Source organism: Chinchilla lanigera, unplaced genomic scaffold, assembly GCF_000276665.1.
Source record: "Chinchilla lanigera isolate Chin_1 unplaced genomic scaffold, ChiLan1.0 scaffold00010, whole genome shotgun sequence".
NCBI classification, from domain to species: Eukaryota; Metazoa; Chordata; class Mammalia; order Rodentia; family Chinchillidae; genus Chinchilla; species Chinchilla lanigera.
The window spans coordinates 32,415,565-32,422,061 of NW_004955411.1; the positions used below are offsets into that span (position 1 = coordinate 32,415,565).

Sequence of the window (6,497 nt, forward strand, 5' to 3'; positions counted from 1 at the left end):
TGGGCTACAAAGTGAGCTCAAGGCCAGCCTGAACTGCATAGAAAGACCCTGTCTCAAAAAGACAAAAAACAAAAACAAAAACAAAATAAAAAATCATTATACTGCTGGGCGTGGTGGTGTGTGCCTTGGAGACTGGGGCAGGAGGATTATAAATTCGTGCCCAGCCTGAACAACTGAGTAACTTAGTGAGACCATCGCAAAAAAATTTAAAAAGGTCTGGGGATGTAGCTCAGTGTGAAGGCCCTCGGTTCAAGCCCCAGTACTACAAAAAGACACGCCCCCCCACTATATGATGTCTTTCACCATTTTATAGCAATAATATATATGCAAAGGAAGTAAAATAATGTAAAAGATTACGTTTGTAAAGCCCATCAAATCTCCTCGATCTGGAGGGCTATTGCTTTTCTTTGAACCCCTTACCTGAGAAATGATAAAGTATAGGTCAAAGCAAACTGTTGCTAGCTGGCCGCGTAGACGACAGACTTCGACGGCTGCGCCTGCGCTGACGCATGCGCAGTGCGCCTTTAGAAAGATCCTGGGGTTCCTTAAACCAAGGGGTGCGAGTGATGAGCAAGAGGCTGCACGGCTGGCAGGGGCTGCAGGGGGAGATTTGGCAACTCAGGGGCACACAGTAAATGTGTTTTGTCCCACATGTGACATTAAAACGAATCCAAAACTTATATCCAGTTTCATACCACGTGCTTGGTACGCTGAAAAGTTGTTTTGTTTGTTTGTTTGTTTGTTTGTTTGTTTTGGGTTATTTTGTTTTTTGAGACAGGGTCTCGCTGTGCCGTGTAGATTGGCCTTGAACTCTCTATGTAGCCCAGGCTGGCCTTGACCTCAAGATGATCCTCCTGCCTCAGCCTACTCCCAAATGCTGGGATTACAGGCCAGCCTGAACTGCATAGTGAAACCTCTCAAAAAATAAAAAGGGCTGAGACTGTAGTTGAGTGGGAGAACTTGCCCAGCACAAGGAAAAAAGAATGTTCCCAAAGTCTGCATATTCCTGGAAGGCTGCTGAGGAAGCTTTGGAGGCTCCAGATCGCACGCAGTAAAGCCCGGGCCCAGAGCCCAGCGGAAATCAGAGCGTGTGCACTTGTGCACGTGAGCATTGCGATTCAGAGAAAAGTAACCGGCTTGTGAGTGACACAGCTGGGTATGACGCCTCCGAAGGTAGTTTCCTTACAGAGACTCTGTCTATTCTCCCGCAGAGCAGCGCTGGAGTTTCTTGGTTTCAGGATTTGGTCCTATATTACAGATCTGACAAAAGACACGGGGCTGTGGTGAAGCTGAGGTGCACAGCATGTGCTTCTGAGCCCTTAGTGCGAAGATCTGTGTGTGCATGTGTGCGTGCGCACAGACACACACCAAAAGGAGTAGAGGGAAGAGGAGAAGAGGTGGGTGGAGGGGAAGTGGAAGGGGGAAGGGGAGGGAGAGGAAAAGAAGAGGAAGAAGAAGAAGGAAAATGAAGGCAATAGACTGGGAGCAATTATTTACAAGTCATTTAGCTGATAAAGAAGTTGGTTCCCAAATATATAAAAATTGCCAGTAATTTTCCAGGTGAATGCTTGTAATCCCAACACTTGGGAGGCTGAGGCAGGAGGATCGTGGTGAGTTCAAGGCTAGCCTAGTCTACACAGTGAGATCCTGTCTCAAAATTCAACCCACAAACAAACAAACAAACAAACAAAAAACCCCAACTCAGGCATGCCTGTAATCCCAGCACTCGGAAGGCTGGGGCAGGGGGATCATTGAGAGTTCGAGACCAGCCTGGGCTACAAAGTGAGCTCAAGGCCAGCCTGAACTGCATAGCAAGACCCTGTCTCAAAAACAAAAACAAAAACACCTACATGCCTACAATGGGATACTATTTAGCAATAAAAAGAAATGAAGTGACAAATTCTACAACATGAATAAACTTTAGCAGGGCATGGTGGCACATGCTTGTAATCCCAGCACTAGGGAGGCTGAGGTAGGAGGATTGTTGTGAGTTTGAGGCCAGCCTGGGCTACAAAGTGAGCTCAACGCCAGCCTGAACTGCATACTGAGAACCTTCCTCAAAAAGAAAAAAAAAAAACAAAAAAAAAACCCCCAAAACTTCAAATTTATTGTGCTAAGCAACAGAAATTATACAGAAAAGACTGGATACTGTATAATTCCATTTATAAATGTTTTATTTATTTATTTATTTATGTCTTTTTTGAGACAGGGTCTCGATGAGCAGTTCAGGCTGGCCTGGAATTCATTTTGTAGCCTAGGCTGGTCTCGAACTCACAACATCCTCCTGCCTCAGCCTCCCAAAGGCTGAGATTACAGGGGTGTGCCACCATGCCCAGCTATAAATGTTTTAAAAAGTCAAATCTATAGAGACAGAGAGGAGATAGGGGTGAGAGCAGGAGCTGACTGCAAACAGGGATAAAGGATCTGTTAATTTTTATTTGTTTATTTACTTATTTTTGAAACAGGGTCTCACTATGTAGCCTAGGCCGGCCTCGAACTCTTGGAGATTCTCCTTCCTCAGACTCCCAACTGCAGGGATGACAGGTGTGCACCACTCTGCCCAGCTGGAGCTGTTAATTTTAAAATCTGAGTTGTGGCTGGGTGGTGGTGCATGCCTGTCATCCCAGAACTCGGGAGGCTGCGGCCAGAGGAGTGTGTTTGAGGTCAGTCTGGACTGCACAGTGAGAATCTGTCTCAAAAACAAAACAAACAAACAGACAAAACTGAATCGTGGTGCCCACAGCTTTGTAAATTTACTAACGAACTGAACTGTAAATTTAATTAGATTTCAATAAAGCTTTTTTTTTAAAAACACAATTAGAACAAATCTAAGCTTGCAAACAAGAAAGGAAAGGAGGAAGAAAGGCGGGCAGGCATAGGAACCTGGCAGGCAGCAGCAGCCAGGCCGCAGCCCGAGACCGCGGGTCCCATCCCACACGCCGGTGGGTGTGAGGTGTGTGCAAGCCACAGCGAGTGGGGGCTGAGAAAGCGGGTGCCCTTAAGATGCCAGAAAGAGGAGTAACACGCGTGCGGCTCTGATGACTAATTTAGAGAAGGCAAACTGGCAAGTGGAGTTCTCCGAGGATGACGTTTGCTGTTGTTTACACATAGCGTGTCCCAAAGGCCGATGGCTGCATGGTCGCAGTGAGGCCAAGGGGAGAGGAAGTGGGATCAGGAGGCAGAGCTGAGGGAGGGCAAGGAGGCCACGGGCCAAGGCGCTCTCACTGGAGCGGGCCGGGTCACATGGGACTGGATTCATTCCCGTGAGTACGGGTGGCACAGGCCAGCGATCCCAGCTCTCAGGGGCCAAGGCTGAGGCTGAGGCAGGAGGACTGCTTTGAGTTCAAGGACAGCCTGAACTACACAGTGAGAGCCTGTCTCATAAAACCAAAACCAAAACCAAACCAAACCAAAAAGCAGAAACAAAAATCAAAAGAAAAGACAAACAAAACAAGGAAATAAAATCAAATAGCATGAAAGATTTGAGTCACAGATTATTTTGGGCTGGGTGTGGTGGTGCTTCCTGTAATCTCAGCACTCTGGAAGGAGTGCAAATTGGAGCCCAGCCCAGGCAGTTTAGCAGTTTAGTGAGGTCCTATCACAGAAAGAATAAAAAGGTACGGGGATGTAGCTCAGTTGAAAGGCCTTGATTCAACCCCCAGCACTGCAAAGAAGAAAAGAAAAAACAAAAAAGATTGTTCCCTTTGAACAAACCCTGCTAGCTTCCTTGCCCCAGGTCTTTGAAAAAGTGAAGATGGCTTCTCATCTCTTACAAAACAGTTTTGGCCAAAAGAGAAGGTGCAGCTGGGCATGGAGGCACAGGCCTATAATCCCAGCACTTTAGGAGGCTGCAGCAGGAGGATGGCAGGTTCAAACCCAGCCTGAGCAATTTAGTGAAACCCTATCTCAAAATTAAAACCAACAGCTGGGATTGGTGGCACACACACCAACACTCAGAACGCTGAGGCAGGAAGATTGCCACCAACCAGCCTGGGTTCAGAGTTCAAGGACAGCCTGAACTACATAGCGAGACCCTGTCTCAAAAATCAAACAAAAACCCCCAACCACTCAAACCTAACAAATCAAAAACAAAAAAATCAAAACGCCATGGTTAGGGATGTAGCTCTGTGTGAAGGCCCTGAGTTCAATCCCTAGTACTGCAGCAAAACAAAAGACAAGCTACAACAGTTGAGTGAAGGCCTGTTGTCACTCTGAGACTGAACTTCAGGGTTAGAGAAGAGCGTCATGGTGGAGCGCGGTCCAATGCGGGCTTACATGACACAGGATCTTGCAAAGAACACAGAGGTGAGAGGTCGTGCTGGGTGTTACAGGGTAGGAAGCTCCAGGGCTGTGTCAGCTGAGAAGAATCTGAGTGAAGAATTTGAGGTCATTTATTTTATGTTCTGGGCTGGGACGTGAACCCAGGGCCTCTCACGTGCTAGGCAGGTACCCGTCCAGGGAGCCGCAGGCCCAGCCCAAGGTCATGCGCTGCTTTCACCTGCTGCTGTGAACCCTGAAGGCGCGGCTTCCCAAGAGAAAGCCTCACCAAGAGTGGACTTAGAGGCTGACTCACACAGGCCATTTCCACAGACTGCACCTATCACACCAGAGAACTGAGCAGGAGTGGACGTTGGATGCCGCGGTTAGCGCGCTGGTCATTAGTAAAGGTTACGAGGGCGGCAGCGCAACGGGAAAATCCTTACACTGTGTTAGATGCAAACAGCAGGACCCAAAGTCGAATCTACACCATGAGAGAAAGGTGGGCACGGCACAAAGGCTGGAGGAACTAGAAATGAGACAGTAACACAAACTATTTTAGGGTGGTGATAGTGAATGCCCCCACCCCATTTTCCAAAATTTCTTTAAATTGGTTATTTACCTAGGTGTGGTTTTTATTTTTTGTCTTTTTGAGACAGGGCCTCACTATGTAGTTCAGGCTGGCCTTCAGCTCACTTTGTAGTCCAGGATGGTCTCGAACTCACAGTGATTCTCCTACCTCAGCCGCCTGAGTGCTGGGATTACAGGCGTGCACTACCACGCCCGGCTTACGTAGGTGTGTTTACAAAGGTGGAATAGGCCAAGTGTGGTGGCACACCCCTGTGATCCCAGCACTTGGGAGGCTGAGGCAGGAGGATTTGTGTGAGTTTGAGACCAGCCTGGACTACATAGTGATTTCAAAGCCAGCCTGAACTACACAGTGAGACCCTGTCTCAAACAAACAAACAAACAAACAAGGGAAAAGAAAGGTGAAAAAAGTGAAACTCCAGCTACCAGTAGGTACGTGATGGTCACAGTAGTGGGAGCCTCGGGCTTGTCTGTGCATGAGGGACTCTCGCTATCTGTGCTCACAGGAAAGTGAGCGGCTCAAGCTGAGAGCCCGACAGGGTTTCGCATGGACACAGGGCATCTCCAAGAGAAAGGAAAAGCACAGACTGGGGAAACGTTCTCTGATCCCAACAGAATGAAATCTATATCGAAGGCGAGCACTGCTCTGCAGGCGAGGCCTCACTTCCCTCCAGAGCTGGGTGCAGGGGCTGCATCTGGGGTCCACTCTGGCGCCACTGCCCCTAGGTGACACCCCTTGTTGGGACCTTCCTAACAGAAAAGCAGGACTCATTCTGAAAGAATAAAACAGCTAATGTGAGAAAAGATCACCTGGCAAGTGCAAGGTCGTGAGTTCAATTCCCTGTACCAGGGGGAGGGGGAGAAAAGATCAGGACAGAAGGTAGGAAAGACGTAAGGGTTAACTTGTCAGAGTGCTTTGTGACTCTGCTCTTTTTTTCCCCTCGGGGATTGAACCAGGGCTGGCTAGCAAATGCTCTGCCAGTGGGCTCCGTGCTCAGCCAAGGGTGCTGTGTGTTTCTAAGAGTGCAAGCAACTTTATTACTAATAACACACGATTAACAGCTATGGAAATTATCAATAGTAACAGAATGAGTCTCCAACTTTAAACCTTTATCATTTTTAAAAAGATGGTGGCCGGGCAGTGTGATGCATGCCTGTAATCCTAGCGCTTGGAAGGCTGAAGCAGGAGGATCACTGGGAGTTTGAAGCCAGCCTGGGCTACATAGTGAGTTCAACATCAGCCTGAACTACTTGTTTCAAAAAAAAAAAAGGATGAAAATATCCTGTTACAACAGATGAGTTAACCAAAAATCCAAGCCAGGCATGGTGGCGCATGCCTGTAATCCCAGCACTTGGGAGGCTGAGGCAGGAGGGTTGTTGCGAGTTTGAGACCTGCCTGGGCTACAAAGTGAGCTCAAGGCCAGCCTGAACTGCACAGCGAGACTCTGTCTCAAAAAAAAAAAAAAGACAAAAAAAAAACAAAACAAAAAGAACAACCCAAAAATCCACACATCCTCTAGACTGAGAGGTCATGTTTAAGGTTCCAGAGAGAAATCCCGGCGCTTTCACTGATCAGAAAGGAGCTCACAGCTACAGGACAGGGATAGAATCCAGGGCCACTCTACCACTGAGCTACACCCCAGGCCTTTTTA

At 47.9% G+C, this 6,497-nt stretch overlaps 1 long non-coding RNA gene across 2 annotated transcripts in view; it reads right to left on the bottom strand.

The window, feature by feature from the left end:
* Positions 1-6,497, bottom strand: part of LOC102009262 — an 8,909-nt gene that overhangs the window by 928 nt on the left and 1,484 nt on the right. The window contains exon 2 of one of the 2 annotated variants that reach the window (XR_001232824.1): positions 421-544. This is a non-coding gene — a long non-coding RNA (uncharacterized LOC102009262). Of the gene's footprint in view, positions 1-420; positions 700-6,497 lie in introns of those variants that run through there. The other variant, XR_259951.1, reaches the window with a different exon arrangement.